Raw genomic sequence first — 16,360 nt, forward strand, 5'->3', positions numbered from 1 at the left:
CTCAGATGTGTTTATCTTCCATCAAACATAAACTGACGGACAGGAGACAGTGGTGAGAATAATAACAGCTCACGGCTTGGGAACATTTCTACATGACCTGTGTTGTGTTTTAAACATGTAGTTGCCTCATTTATTCTTCCAACAACTTTCTGATGTTGGTAGCTGAGAATCCCTGTTTTACAGATGGATATGCAGAGGAAATGAATATACAGAAAGGTTAATGACCCGCCTCCAGTCATACAGCTAATAAGGAAAAGAACAAAGACGTGAACCTGGGCAGTCTGATTTCAGGGCCTATGATCTTGTGCCTCCTTAAGGACGTTTCTGGGGCCAAGGCAAACTGGATATTAAACACTTTTGTTTTGTTTTGTTTTTGGCAGAGGTTCCAAATACTCTCACAGGATATTTGTTCAGAACCCGGTGGGACACTGTATTCTGCCACCTTAGCCCACCCTCCAGCTCCAGGCTTAGTGTAAAAACACAAAGAAATTCACCGAGCACTGACAGAGGCAGGCAGAGAGAACCACTTTGGGTCAGGTCTTTCCCTTCCCACTGGGTCGCCCATCCATGACAGAAAGCAAGAGGGTGACCCCACCCTTCGCCACATTAAGCCAAGTAAGGGCGCTTCAAAAGAACTGTTTTGAGAGTTAAACACGAACTCTTTGGAGCTGGAAGGCTGCAGAGGCCAGCCCCTCACATATATCTGAGAAGTCAAAAGTGAGCAGAGACTGGGCCACCTAAGAGGCCTCTGGCAGCCTAATCCAGAGTGGGGGGGATCCCCAAGGAACAGAAGTAGGGACCTTTGGGAAAACATAGTAACTCTGGACGTCCACTGTCCATGAAAAGGATGAAGTCATAAGGCCTTCCCTGCACCTTGCCTATCCTCTCTGACCCCTCTAGCCAAACCTGCAGAAACCCCAAACAGTAGATGCTGCTACCTGGTGGGAGGAAGGCCCGAACAAGGATGAGAAGCTGCTTATCACCACTGGAGCCACCACAGGCTTCCCAGTCTGAGGTGGAACCAAGACGGAAGAAAGAAAGTAGCATTTTAGCTTAATAAAACCTCAAGACAATCAGGATGAGGAATGCTCTTGAGCACCTCAGACTGGAATAAAGTATGTGTAGACCGAAGTTCTGCTCATGCACATGCTGGCCCAGGGATCCGGGGCAAGGAACATATCACCGCTCATTTTCAGTTTCCTTGAAACAAGAAAAATGAGAATGCATGTTTCTTGTGATGGTTAAATGAGATGCTGCATGCAGTCTCTCCCACTGCCTGCCGTGTGGGAGGCAAGCAAACATGACTGGTATTATTACCACTGCCTGTGATGTCACATTTCATTCTTCCCAGTCTGAAAGAAGCCCAAGCCATTTTCTGCAAAACAGCTCCAATTGCAAAAGCAGCATAAAACGATGTGGACTTTGGAGAAATAATCCTGGGCTCATTGCAGCTTTTCCACTTATGGATTATGTGATCTCAAGCATGGTATTTACTTTCTGAGACTTAAGTGTCTTCATCTGGATTTTTTTCTGTCTTATTCACTGTTTTGTTTTGTTTTTTTTCTCCAGAGCCTAGAACACTGTAAGGCAGAAAGAATAAATATTTATTAAATGAATTAATTCTTCCATAAAATCGTCATAACAATACCTCTCTCATGCTGCGATTTGGAGGATTAGAGGAGATAATGCATACAGCAGGATAACACATGGGCATATTAATTTTGTCTCATTCTTCCTTCTCTAGGAAATTTCAAAAAATGAAGAGCTGATTTCTTTTTCTTTTTTTCCCCTCCTCCCTCCCTCTCCCATGTTCCAGCAGAATAGGCCTCTGTCTTGGATGTTGTGGCCACAGAGGAAAAGAACTTCTTCTTTGGTTGCGTGAGCTTCCTGAAGACAACACCCACGCAGGACAGTGTGGGAGCACTGGGTCCCTGGAGGGGAGTTATGGGGATGAGACGAGGAGGAGGCAGGTACTCTGATGAGGAAAGGAGTGCCCCTACCCCAGGTACGGAGAAACCTGCTCCTAAAGATGGCAGAAGCCCTATTGGAGGTGCCCAGTGGATGAGGAGAGACATCAAGCACCTTAAGGCTGGGAGTCCTCAGCAATGATCCAAGGACTAAGCTGGCAAAGAGAGGAGATACACAAAATAAAGGTCTTAATACCAATGGACCCCCACTCCTGGGCTCTATCCAGAGAAAACCATGACTCGAAAAGATACATGTACTCCAGTGTTCACTGCAGCACTATATACAATAGCCAAGACATGAAAACAACCTAAATGTCCATCGACACAGGAGTGGATCAAGAAAATGTGGTACATATACACAATGGAATATTACTCAGCCATTAAAAGGAAAGAAAGAAGGGCATTTGTGGCAACATGGATAGACTTAGAAATCATCATGCTGAGTGAAGTTAGTCAGACAAGGAGACACGAACATCAAATGCTATTACATACATGTGGAATCTAAAAAAAGGACACAATGAACTTCTTTGCAGAACAGATACTGACTCACAGACTTTGAAAAACTTATGGTTTCCAAGTGAGACAGGTTGGGGGTGAGGGGATGAGCTGGGGGTTTGGGATGGAAATGCTATAAAACTGGGTTGTGATGATCATTGTACAAAAAGATACACTGGAGTACATGTATCTTTTTGTGCAACCATAAATGTAATAAAATTCACTGAGTAATAATAAAAAATTATAACTGAAAAAAAATTTTTAATTTTTTAATTAAAAATTATAAAGCTGTAAAAAACAAAACAAAACAATGTACCAAAGACAAGAGGTCCTTTTGAAGCCTCCTAGCTTTTGCAAATCCTGAGGTTATGGTTATTGTACTTCCCCAAGGGAGGGGAATAAGCCTATTCCTCCTCAGCAAGAACTCAAATTGAATTTCTTACCAACTCTAGCTGGTCTGAGTCAATTCAGATATAACCTGACTTAATAAGAAAAGAAATAGATGGTTGTTTCACATGAATGCTGTGGAGCTAATTCATTCAAGCCCTATAGGTACGCAGCTTCTGATCTAACACCTGGCACTTGGTAGAAGCTTAACAGATGCCAGTTTCTTCCTCTTACTGACCTACAAATTCTGGTCAAACTTGCTGATCTTGGAGGTAATGGGAAAAGGCTCCTGCTCAAAATAGGAGGCACATAATAAAGAAAGGACACCTTTATTTTGCAACGTGAGTCAAGTTCTTTGACCTCATTATCACTGCCCACCACTTCTCCACTCCTATGGGCAACTGAATGCTCTTCCCAAACTGTGCCAGCCACTCCCTTCTTATTCCTTAAAGACATTATGCAATGACCCATCTCTCTGCCCTTTGCATCCACTTTCCTGCCTAGATATTTGCCCTCCTTTCTATTCCTCTAAGTCCTGTCCATCCTCCAAGTATCACCTCCCCTCTTTACTCCTTTACAAAGATTTCCCAGTGCCTACCAAATACAGTGCTTGCTATTTGTGAGGCAGAACTAGAGACTCCTTTCCTTCTGATAAGCTTCTTTTTCAACTCTTCATTCATTCATTAAACAAGTATTTTTTTTCAGGTGCACAGTATACTCGAAGCTCTACAAACGCCAAAACTGTTTGCCTAATTCGCCTAATATGCCCAATGCCTACGGTAGTGGTTTATATTTCATAGATATCAATAAATATTTGATGAATGAATAAATGTTGGGGATACAGCAGTGAACCAAAGAAATAAGGTGCTTTCTATAAATTATGGTTGTCTTATTAGTAATAACAATAGCAAAGTTTTCCTCTCCATGACTCCTAAATGATAATATCCACCTGTTCCAGATGCTCTTCTTTTTCTACACCCACTCCAATGGCAAGGCCATCCACTCCTGCAGCCTCAGCCAGCATCTCTACACAAGTACATTTGCCTGATTAAAGGTTGATTTTTCTTCTTCCAGATAAAGATAACTTCTTCTCTTTGAGTGGACACATGGCCTCAGGCTAAGGGTACATCCAACCTTCACATCATCTACTTATCTCTCAAGATACAGAGGAGGAGTTCCCGTCGTGGCGCAGTGGTTAACGAATCCGACTAGGAACCATGAGGTGGCGGGTTCGGTCCCTGCCCTTGCTCAGTGGGTTAACGATCTGGCGTTGCCATGAGCTGTGGTGTAGGTTGCAGACGCGGCTCGGATCCAGCGTTGCTGTGGCTCTGGCATAGGCCGGTGGCTGCAGCTCCGATTTGACCCCTAGCCTGGGAATCTCCATATACCGTGAGAGCGGCCCTGAAAAAGGCAAAAAGACAAAAAAAAAAAAAAAAAAAAAAAAAAAAAAAAAAAAAGATACAGAGGAAAATAAAGAATATCCTCAGACAGACAAGGTAGGATTGCACGTTCTCACCACTCCAGGTGAATTTAACTCCTGCAGGCAGAGGAAAAGGAGTTTCACATGAGATTTTGGGTAGGCAGGAAAGGAGGCGTGTCCTGGTATCCAAAGCTGAGGATCTGAGCCACAGGAGGAAAGGCACTTTTAGAAATAGCCCCAGGAGTGTAACAGTAGCCTGGCCAGGTATTTCGTGTGTACTAACTTAGTTATTGAATACAATCCTGCAGACGTTATCACTCCCAACTTACAGATAAAGAAACGAAGGCAGAGAGAGGCTCAGGAATACCCCCCAACGTTTACAGAGTCTATAAATGGCTGAGTAGGACCCAGCTGAAACCAAAGGGGAAGATTTTAACTGCTATATTATATCATCCTTGCAAATATGAAGTGATATTTGTATGGAAGGGCAAAGCCTCCAGGCATGTGATTACTCCAGACATACCCTAACCAAGACAGCCATTTAGCAACAAACATCTATTTCTGGACCTCCTTGCTGAGGTCCAGACTATGTTTGTAACTGAGTTCTAAAGAATTTCACCAGATTGTTCCACCAGTATGTCAAACTCAAAATGTTTAATGATGAAATTACTACCTTGTCTTCAGTACCAGTTTCTCTTCCTGAATTCTCTAGTCCTATGAGTATTACCCCTACTTTTTCATTCGGACCATCTGGAAATATTAATATCTGCTTTTACTCTTCCCATTCCTATTTCCTCTACTCAAATTATCATGTCCTACAGACTCAACTTCTGTAATATCTTTAAAACATGACCCCTTAATTCAATTGCTATAACTTCAACCCTGATTTCCATCCTTCACTGCATAATAGCTATAAGCTTTCCAACTGTTTATCCTGGATCACTCTGTCACATCTATCCAGAAAACTTTACTGTAATAGCCTTCCTGGAGCACAATCCTAATCACAGGGACACCCTGTTCAAAAACCAAACCTTGGAGTTCCCACTGTGGCACAGTGGGTTAGGGATCTGACTGCAGTGGCTCGGGTCGCTGTGGAGGCTCGGGTCCTGGTGGATCCCATGCTGGCATAGGTCGCAGCTGAGGCTTAGATTCATTTCCTGGCTGGGGAACCTCTTCATGCCATGGTGCGGCCAAAAAAACGCCAAACCTTCCGTCACACACACACACACACACACACACACATACACACACACATTTATCTATATGTCTTCCTCATGTTTTATTTTTCAGGGGTTGCAGGATCACTGAAAGCGAAGGGAGACTGGGAGAGTGCATCGCCCTAGACAGATCTTATTCTACTGCCAATCAGCCACATTGCTTTTGTTCCTCACCATCACTTTCCAAAGTATCTGCACACCAACCCATCCTGTTTACAATCATTGTATTTATGTCACTCCTGGGCTCAGAAACTACTATTTCATCCTCAGTGTCTGGTCTGTTGCAGTCTTCTGGTGCTTTTTCACATGGCTCATGCTATGTTGTGCTGTGCCAATTCAGTGCTTTCCTCTGACACTTTCCTCTGAAACTGTTCTGGCCTTCACTTCTAGGCTCACACACGGCTGTGCTCACAGCACTCGACTTGGCCTGGGCTTCCAAACCTAGCACTTTACCTTTACAAACACACACACACACACACACACACACACACACACACACACGCTCCTTAGTCAAGAGGTGTTCTAGCACCAGTCATGCCCTAATGGCCTGAGTCTATTTCTAATGATGACATTGGCCCTGGCCACCACTCTATGCTGCCCTCCTCCATAAAGTTAATTCTTCTACTGCTTGAGATTTCCATTTACAAATAGTTGTCCTCATTCACCGTCACTTCAATCTAACAGACATGGGGGAGAACACTGAACCTCAGTGCAGAGGGATCTGTTTCCTTCCTCAGGAGCCCTCCCTGGTCCCTATCCACATCTGCCCTACATCTTACTGAGTGGCTTACTGAGCGGCACCACCAAACTTGGTCCTTTACAAAACAAAGGTGTGCTGCAGAGTAAATCAGTAAATTAGTATCTCCACCACTAGCTGCCAATAACTTATTACTGGACAATTTTCTCTTTTTATGATTCCTTTGGGTACCATTCACCATGAACCTCCTTCAACTACTTCTCAGGAAATAGACCTCAAAGGAATCAACAAATCCATAAATCAGTTATCCTTTGGTCCATGTGTCCTGTCTTCTTCTCTCACTCATGGCCTCAGGAGTATCCCCTACATCTGAGTACAGTATTTTATAGTATTTATATTTAATAAAAGTATACTGCAATCTCACATTTGGCCTGTAGACGTTGGGTATGTGGTTCATGCTTTCTGAAATCCAGGCTGGGAAATCTGCACTTAATTTGGTAAGCAATGGGGAGCCATTGAACCTGAGCACTTAATTTCAAAGTAATAAAAAACTAATTCTGTGCTTTATCAAGACTACAAATTCAGCATACTACATACCTGGGTTTTTCAGAGCAAGGGATAGCTCTGCTAATTTTTTTTTCTTTAGTGTTTTATGCCTGCAAGGCAGGATCAGGGTTCCCACAACTCCTGAGTAAAGGAAAAAAAAAAAAAAAAAAAGCAGTTCCTGATTGGAGAATTTTCAAATACTCCTCATTTTTGCAAATCACCTTTCAAAAGGGAGAGCATTTGCGCATTCGAGGTGAAATCCCATGGCACTATGCCTCATGCCCAGTTTTATAGAGTAATTATTTCTACATTTCTGAACTGGCACCACCTTCAAAATATGTCAGCTCAAACTGTACAATAGACATAGGTATTAATTAGCTGGGCTAATTATCCGGACTTGTTTAGACTAATCAAGTGATGCGGCAGCTTCAATCTGTTGGATTTTTCTTGAACAACTAACAGTAAAACGTGAACTTGTTATGACTAGTAAATTGCACAGAGACAATTTGCGACTGAGAAAGAGATTCCTCGTTCCCTGAATGCAGGTCCTTACTCCAGAGCCCAGTCCACAGCCACCTCTGCCTCCAAAGGTACTTTAAAGAAAGGTCTTTTCTGCCTCCTTCCAGCAGAAAATCAATACCGCATGCTGGAGGGGGAGACGGAGAGGTAGGGCGTGCTCGTCACACGAGTGAGTAAACACCACCTCCGTGCTGGGGATGGTGCAGCACAGAACTGCAGGCCCTGAGACAGGCTGCAAATAAAACCCTTCTCTCTTAGAGCAGAGAGCAGCAAAGCGAACACTTAGCCCTGAAGCTGCCACTGCAGAGCACTTGGCCTCATATAATTTCTTTTCTCTGCGACTACAGATCAGTGTGTGCCTGCAAAATTGCATAATGTGCCATTTACGCAGCTGTTATCCAGCAGACTTATTCTTTGCACACCGATTTGCCCGTCTGCCTAATAAAGCCACAAGAAGGAAGAGAGAAGGGAAGTTTCACCATCACACTGTGTTCCCGGCCCCTCCCTCATCTCAAACCACCTGCCCCTCCCACAGTCAGAGAAAATCATAGGCCTCAAAGCTTCACTGAATAAGAGCTTTGTGTGGGTCCTGTGTTCCCCAGCTTTCACCACTTTCTGGGAAAGATAACTGTTTCTCACGTCCTTTGTATCTTAACCTGGTTCTGTCTCCTTCTCCCAGGTCTAAAACAAAGCTTCCTCTCCTCTTGGTTTCTCCCCGGGCTGCTCTTCTGTTTTTCCTGAATTTCTCTGGTATTTCTGGCTTCTCCCCACGTTGAGTCAGATCCAAGTATGGGTGGCACAAAGCTAGCGTCATCATGAAACACTGAAGGTGGGCAGGCTCTGACAGCTTTTAGCAGCCCACAGCCTCAGGCTAGTATTTTTCCGCTACAATGATGATAAAAGATAGGACGCTGTTCAAATGCTCCTATGCTGGGGACCGTCTAAAAGCAGGGCTTTCAAAATACAAAACACTGCTGGTTCTCAGGGACAAAATTCACATCTTTCTTTGTTCTGCCATAAAGCAGTTGGGCACCTGGGTAGAAGGGAGCTCTCCTGAGGAGTTGTGAGAAGCAGGGCCTGGAAGCTGTGCCTGGGTGAACCCCAAATCAAAATAAACTGCCAGTGTCCTTTCCCACCAGAACTCCCTGAGCCCTGCTTAGAGGAAAACACTTCCTTTTTATACTGATCTTTTTCACTATTAAGTAAACCAGAATATAAAATAATTTCTAAGCTCTCAGTCTCTAATATTAAACTATGTCCCTATATGTGTTATGTAGGTTATAGCATATACATAAAGTAAGTGAAATGCACATGTATACTTTGAATCTACACAGTGGACATGTTTTTGCATAAGTGGACCAACTATGAATCAGACCATATCAAAGCCCTTGGGGACGTCATTGTTTAAAGACATTTGATTATATACCTGATTACAAACCCCGTAACTTTTCTGGTAATGTGTTTTTTCTCATGCATTTTTTTTTTCAGGTAGGAACACATTATCTCATTTTAAGATGAGCACAGGATTATATTTCTTCAAATAAAAATTCTGAAAATTTTCCTAGATTCTTATCCATCTATTGTAGCATTCCTTAAGACTAGATTTTGAATAATCTACAGCTCAAGGTCTGGAATAATCCCAGAGAGAATTTCTGCATCCCACACAAGCCCTTTAGTTTTATGCACAAAGGAAAATGTAGCAATTCCCCTTTAGACTGTAGTACACTTTTCCTAAAATGTCCTTGCAAGAAGGTTGCCCTCTGCCCAGAATTGCAGTCTCTCAAGGCACAAATATAAATATAAATGGGGGGGGGGGGTCCGAGGACCCTGATACTCTTTCATCATAATCACTGAGCAACCTCTCCCTCTCCCTCTGCCCCCTTCTCTCTCTTTCTCTCATAGATTTTAATTCACTTTAATAGTGAGCTTTCTAACAACTAAGGCTTCCTAAAAGTGAAACAAACTTACTTTTGAGATGACAATGTTCTCCTTGAAGAATACTCTAGTCAAATCTGGATGGATACTCATCAGGCATGTTGCCAGAAGTACCTTAGAGATGGACTCACCAGTAAGATTTTTTTTTTAAGTTTATGTGTGTGTGTGTGTATGTATTTTAAATGTGATAAAATACATCTAGCATAAAAATTACCATCAGTGACTTAGTATATTCGCAACATTGTATAACCATCACTGCCTAGTTCCAGAACATCTTTATCTCCAGAAAAGGAAATCTGTAGCCATTAAGGACCCATGCCTGCATCCCCATCCTCCCTCCCCACTTCCTAGCCCCTGGCAACCACTAATCTGTTTTCTATTTGTCTCTATGGCTTTGTCTGTTCTGGGCATTTTATATAAATAGAATCCTACAATATGTGATCTTTTTGTCTGGCTTTACTCTCTTGGCATCAGCAACCCTTCTGGGCACCAATCATCTCTAGATAATTGCTTCGAGATCCATCTTCTGTTTCTATCCTCTCCCCTGCCTTCCCAGGCACTCACCCATGCTGTTTGCATCTTATTGAGTGTGGAGTCACTGGCCTGGGATTGTCACCCCTGGGGAGCTCTTCAAGGGCACCACACTGATGGCCCTTCTGCCAATACTTGTTCAGGTCTGGCTGGGGCCGCCTATGGAGCTAGAAGAGCAGCAAATCACCCTCAAACTTTTCCAAGCTTTTTATATTTTAAAATAAGATGTGAGAGGCACTTTTCTCCTTCTTGAGAAATTTCAGCGATAATTAGCTGGTAACAGAAAATCTCCCCTGAAGTGTCACAATGCACTGGTACTTGACAGAGCCGCCCTCAGATCTGCACCACAGAGCAGCTTCAAGTGGAATGGATGCTCATGGCTAGAAGAGCTGGGGCTGCTCCCCCCAGCTGCAGACATTCAGCCAGATGCCTTGGATGCATATAGCTCCTGCATCTCCTCTGGGTTAGCAGAAGCAACATGAGAAAGGCCAGGCTATAGTATGTTGGTGACAGGGCTTGACTCTGAGTAAGAAGATCAGGTGTGAATCACACTCACTGCCATTTATTAGCATGACCATGAGCAAGTCACAGAATATGTTTAAAAGGAAGGTTAAACTGTGGCTGACTTCACTAGCCATTGTCAAGATCGAAGCCAAGAAAATAATCCCATATACAAAAGCTGTTTGTAAACTGTGACCATAATCCCCAAGTGTCCACAGCATGTAAGCATCATGAAGGCAGGCACTTTGTCCTGTTTTCTGCTTCCAAGCCTAACTCATCTCTCAAGACAGAGCAGACACTCTGGTAAGAAATAAAGAATCGTGTTCTTGTCAGTGACCAAGGCCACATAATTAGCCTCCAATGAGCATCATCTGCAGATAATTATTCAGACTGTTTTCATGCACTGTGACCAAGGTAACACAAGAGAGTATCTTATTATATTTCTTCTAAACGATGCTAGGCTTGGAGAGGAAATGAAAAACATTGTTCTACTAAAGTAGATAATTGGAAAGAAAGGAAGATTTCAATTTGCCACGAGCTCTTGTTGGGAAACCAAGAAACCTAAAACTCCAAATGTCCTTTTTGTAGAATTCAAGCTTCTTGGTCTCCATCCACACTGTAATTATGGCTTACTTTTGCCCCATTACAGAGATATAAGGGAATGTTCTAGTGTAACCCTCTTATCTGGCAGTAGAAGAAACCTACACAATGAGGACAAAAGTTTTCATGGACATCAGTATGTCACTCAAAGTCCCAACAGAAAAGAGACAATGCCCTTGAGTAAAATAATTCCAGGAGGCTGTGTTCGTTTGACAAAAGGACTATTTACAAAGAAAGGGGTTGGGTGTAGGGGAACCACAAGGGATAATTTAGTAACCTGAAGTTCGAAATAGCAGAGGAGCTATTAACCATTCCTAGGGTAGGGTAACCAGCTCATCCCTGTTTGCTCAGGACTGTCCCAGTTTTAAAACTCAAACTGTGTCCTAGGCACACCCTCAGTTCCAGCAAACCAGGAGGTTGATCACCCCACCTAAGCGCAGAGAGAGAAAACAAAGGAATGGTTATTAAAACCTGGAAAGAGAGACAGTCCCCATAAAAAGAACTGAATGATCTTCAGACAAGGACATATTTAACCCAAAATGATGTCAGAAGGAGGAGGTCAGGGGAACAGAAACGCTGACCTCGCTCTGCACCCTACTTCTAACCTCCTGAAGCAGAGGCTCTGCATTGGGCTCTCCATGAGCCAAAGCCAACCCTAAGCCAGGTCCACATGGGTCAGTGTCCCAGGCAGAGAGCAGGAGGCAGGAGTGAGGAGGGTGCCCAGGGAGCAGCAGGGCACACAGATCAGCCTACAGGCGCATGGAAGAGCCTGAGGAAGGCACCCAAATCCCCATCCAGGAGGGACCTCACAAGTCTTAATGCAACTGAAAGGACAGTATTACTCAAACCCTCAAACCCGCTCCATGATTTACAAACATTTCCAACAAACATAGGTTGGGCAGAAGGGTGTCTTTAAATTCTTATGCTCTCCTCTGGCTCCCACCCCTACTTCAATCCACCCATCGCCTTGCCAGCCCATGAATGTTATCTCTGATTTGCACTGCACAGATTCAGATATAAGTTGCAGCTCCTACCTCAAATCCCCCCCAAAAAATCCAACTCACAAAGGCAGGTTTTGTGTTTATCAGATCACATTGGAGATTTGGAGGGAGACCGAACAAGCATTTACACCACAAAGAACTTCAAGTTGAACAAGGCATCCTTGTGCTTAGAAGCCCTTCAGCCCAACCACCAGCAGACTTCATGGGCTACCTAATGCTCTGTAGTTGTACAGCCCCCCCTGCATATTTTCATGCCTCTCCCCTCTTGTCCGCCTTTCTTCTCATACCCTCCGTCAATAGCATAAAAAACGTTGCTTGTGTTGAATAGTTAGCCATTTCCTCCTAGGCTTCCACAGGACCAGTCAAGACTCAAGCACTCTAGATCTCACCTTCTTCCCCATGAGTCAGCCACCCTATGATCGCTCCCTTCCTGCGATGAATTTGCTCCCGGCTCTCAGTGGACAGGTTTTCTTCTCCTGCTGTGCGTTATTCCAGAGGAAGCCGCTGACTTGGCTATAATCCTTGGAGAAGTTTTTTAATCAACTTTCAGAAAAGCCTGTATCAATGGCATTCTTGTCTTGTGGAATTCAATTCTTCCTCTGAACATGTCACAGTGCATAACCCCACTCAGAGTTAGCATATCTGAGCATCTTGTAGTCATTGGGGTAACACAGCCATGGCAGAGTGAGCTCATTTTTTTCTTTCAAAGGCTGATTCAGGCAGCTTAGGATCTCAGCTCTTTAAAATTACATTGAGATGCGTCTTATTGCCTACAGGCTGCCAGTCCAAACGTACTCTTGATTTCCAAATCCCATAAGGTTCTGCATCTTGAAGGGTTATATTCAAAATGCCATCTACATGCCTAAGCCTTTTACCATCTTCACGTTCGCCCCTAATATAGGAGGAATTGTGACAAAGGGCCAAGATTTTTCAAGAAAGCTCAGAATGATAGAGAGGAGTTCCATTTTCTACATCACTAGACTCGATAGAGAAAGCCAAAGGGAAGTGGCTGGACCTGGCCCACAGCGCTGGGAAACTTCTCCCAGTTTATGCTGTTTCTTTTGTGGCTAATAAGAGACTGCGCTCATTCACAGATGGGCTTCAGGGTGGAGGAGGATCTAAAGGAGACTGGGGCAAATTAAATTACTTATTAAGTCATTTAAATCACAGAATATTAGATTTCAGAGCTCCTGCATTGTTGTGCCTTAATTTAGACTTTAATGTTATATAGGCATTTACATCTTTAGGACCTATTCTCAGCCTTGCTTTTGCTAATGTATTTGTAGGATCTGGTCAATTTCAAAGAGTCTTATAAATTAAACATAATTTGAGAATATGTCTTTTGTTATACTATTATCATACATTTAGCACATCTTCTTGTTCAGTCGTAGAAGGAGTTTGTGTTTCTTTAACTTTATAAACTAATATACAGAATCAGAGAGACATAAAGGAAGAGAATTCCTATAGAAAAGATTCTTTGGCTTTAGCATTAGTTCTGTGCACTTCAGAGATTAAGCTTTAGTTGCTGAGTTGCTTTTAGCTGTAGATAATAGAAATACCTACAAGTAAGGAAACAATACATGTCCTTATGGCTTAAACCCTCTTGAGTTAGTTTTCCCATTATGTTAAAGTGCTGGATCTGGCATCTCTGCAATTCCCCTGAGAACAGACCTATCCCTCATGGTCACAAGGTGGCTGCCACAGTTGCAGCCATCTCACTTGGCTATAGTCAAAGGCAGGAAGCAGGTAGGCAGCCAGGTGGTAAGAAAGTACTATCCTATATACTACTCTCTTTTTTTATCAATGAGGAAAAAACCTTCCCAGAAATTCCCTTACCTATCTCATTGGCCTGAACCAGGTCTAGTTTAAGGGGAGGCTGGCAAAGTGAGTAATTTCATTAGACTTTATAGTGCCAGAGGGATGGAGGAGATGGTATTTCGATGTAACTGGAACAGTTGCTCTTCTTGAAAACCTCATGTTACCAAATGAGACCTCTCCTGGGAAAATGCTCTAGAGCTTCTCTATTTAATCCTTTCCCAGAGCCCTGTGACTCTGAAATAATATGGAAGTATATATCAAACCAAGCAGTATCCTACATAATTCACATGATGACTATAAGGAAAACCTTCCCATAAGGAAATAATTCAAAAAGAAAACCAGAAAATGGAATACGGGACAAGACTCACAAGTGCTTCACGTTGCCCACCAAATGATATCCTAGGCCTTTCATCATCCAGGGGATCACTTACTAATAAATCAAAAGTGGAAGAGCGAGTCGAAATTCTTTCACAAAATCATAACATGCTCTGCATTAGGAACAGACTGTCCTGATGAATTTGAGTCAGAAAACAAGCTGGTAAAGGGTCTCCCCTTTCAGTCTCCGCAGCGATCTCCCAGCCCTCTCCTCAGTAACCCCTGGACCCCCTTCCTGGGCACAGTCTCTGCAGGTTTGGATGCCAAAAGCTGAGTTAGTTGAGGCAGAAATTAAGCCCCAGCTTAACAATAAGCATTTGGTGACTTGTCGAGACATGCGTCATGAGAGAAATGTCACCAACTTGGCAGACAGAAGTGTCTGAAAGAAAATATTCCAATAGAATGTACTGAAACACACAAAATCGGAGCACCAAGCCAGTCTTCTGAAGCAATCCAACCATATCCAGGGAGGGAGGAAGATCAGAAAGATAAAAAATATATATATAAGATACCTAGAATAAAATTACAAATTCATCCTTCTTTATTGGTTATGTGAAAAATGTCACATCTGGAATTGTGGAACATGGCACATCCGTGCTAAGGGAATGAGGTTAGGTATTCATTAAATGCTTTTTGATTGACGTGATATGATTTTTTTTTCTATCAACAGATATACATCACTTCTTGACTCATCCTGATCAGAGGTAATCCAATCAAATCCAGGTGTATAACATTTTCCCCTGCAGTTTACAGCCATATACACCTGCTATTCACTTAGCTAATGGACACGGAATCAGAGGAGAGCCACCAGAAGTCTGTCCTGGGCTTTCTCTCCTGGACACTGAAGAGAACACAGCAAATTGAAGTGGCAAGATGAGCATATATGATGCGACTTCCTTAGAGGCAGGAATCAGCAAAGGAGAGGGCCTTGCAGAAGAGGCCATACAGTGATCACAGCAGGCAGGAGATGGCACAGCACGCCAGCCTTGGAGCCCCGAGGGCTGCCAGGCAGAGTGTGTGCAGCCCAGAGCTTCTGGATATCTACACTTGGCTGCCCTGGGGAACTGGTGACAGAGGGGCTGCCTCCAACCCGGTGCAAGCAGACCGGAGCCTAGAAACCAGTGGTTCTCAGTCAGGACCATTTGTCCCCCAGCATGGCATATTTTTAGTGCCTGGAGACATTTTTTGGTCATCCATGACTGGCATGGGGTGTGATGCTGGCATCTAGGAGGTAGAAGTTAGGGATGCTATAAACATTCTACAATGTATAGGGCCACCCCCAAACCCAGCAAAGAATGATCCAGCCCCTACTGACAATAGTGCCCAGATTGAGAAGCTCTGCCTAAACCAGGAGAGAGGAAAGCTGAGGTTAGGAAAGAGGGAAGAGCTGCAGGAGACTCAACTCTTTGTCATCAGCACTCAGTATGTTACACTAACTGTAAAACTCATTCTAAACCCAGCTCTGCTGCTAACATATTTAAAAAGCTTGAACTTGATCAAATCCTTTTCTATCCCTCTGCCTCAACTTCCTCATTTACAAACTGGGGATGATAACAATAGCCCACCTAATAGGGTTTCTGTAAATAATTCATATTTATTTATCAAGCTTCATTACAGACTTCCATGAATACTATCTATCTCCCAGAATTTTTCAAGGACAAGATGAAATAATACCTGTGAATTTATCATGGAATTTTAGAACACTACACAAATATAAGGACAAAGGATTCAAAAGCTGCCTCTGTGCTTCACACATCCAAAAACGAAATATTTTACAGAGGGAAAAAAAAATAGTCTGCCTGTTTCCTTATTGACCGTCTTCTATTCAATTACAGTAGGATAATTATTTTAAAAATATATTCCTCGCTCTACTGCCCATGTAAGAGAATAATTTTAATTTTTCAGTTGTAATTTTAAAAAATAGTGCTGTCTTGGGACTTCTTTTCTCTGTCTATAACCATTGACTAGGTGAACTCATCAATCTCAAGACTTTAGTACCAGCCAACAACTATTTTCTCCAATCCAAGACTCACTCTGAAATACAGGCTCACAGATTGTCATTTAAATATCCAGTTGGCATCTCAAACCGAGTGTGTTTGAAACTGAACTCCTGATTGCCCCTATGGAGTAACACCACCTTTCTCGCTGCTCAGATCAAAAATGGAGGAGTCGTCTGGGACTCCCCATTTCTCACATCCCACATTCAACAGCTCAGTAAATATATCCAGAGTCCAGAATCAAAGGACTTTTTGCCTCCCCCACCATACTGATGTTGATCGCCTTTCTTCTGGATTACTGCAATAGCTTCCAAATGGCCTCCCTACAGCTGAATCTCAACAGATTAGCCAGAG

General features: G+C 43.1%; 1 long non-coding RNA gene across 2 annotated transcripts in view; it reads right to left on the minus strand.

Annotated features, from left to right (window-relative positions):
- Positions 1 to 16,360, minus strand: part of LOC110260243 (uncharacterized) — a 585,810-nt gene that overhangs the window by 468,352 nt on the left and 101,098 nt on the right. The window contains exons 1-2 of one of the 2 annotated variants that reach the window (XR_014843510.1): positions 12,206 to 12,265; positions 9,748 to 9,881 (exon numbers count right to left, since the gene is read on the minus strand). The exons of the other annotated variant lie outside the window; for it this stretch is intronic. This is a non-coding gene — a long non-coding RNA (uncharacterized LOC110260243). Of the gene's footprint in view, positions 1 to 9,747; positions 9,882 to 12,205; positions 12,266 to 16,360 lie in introns of those variants that run through there. 2 annotated transcript variants of the gene reach the window in all.

The sequence above is a fragment of the Sus scrofa genome, chromosome 4, assembly GCF_054392235.1.
Source record: "Sus scrofa isolate SSC_HxYL_T2T_F1_AM1 chromosome 4, Sscrofa_HxYL_maternal_Yorkshire_Landrace_v2.0, whole genome shotgun sequence".
In the NCBI taxonomy this organism is placed as follows: Eukaryota; Metazoa; Chordata; class Mammalia; order Artiodactyla; family Suidae; genus Sus; species Sus scrofa.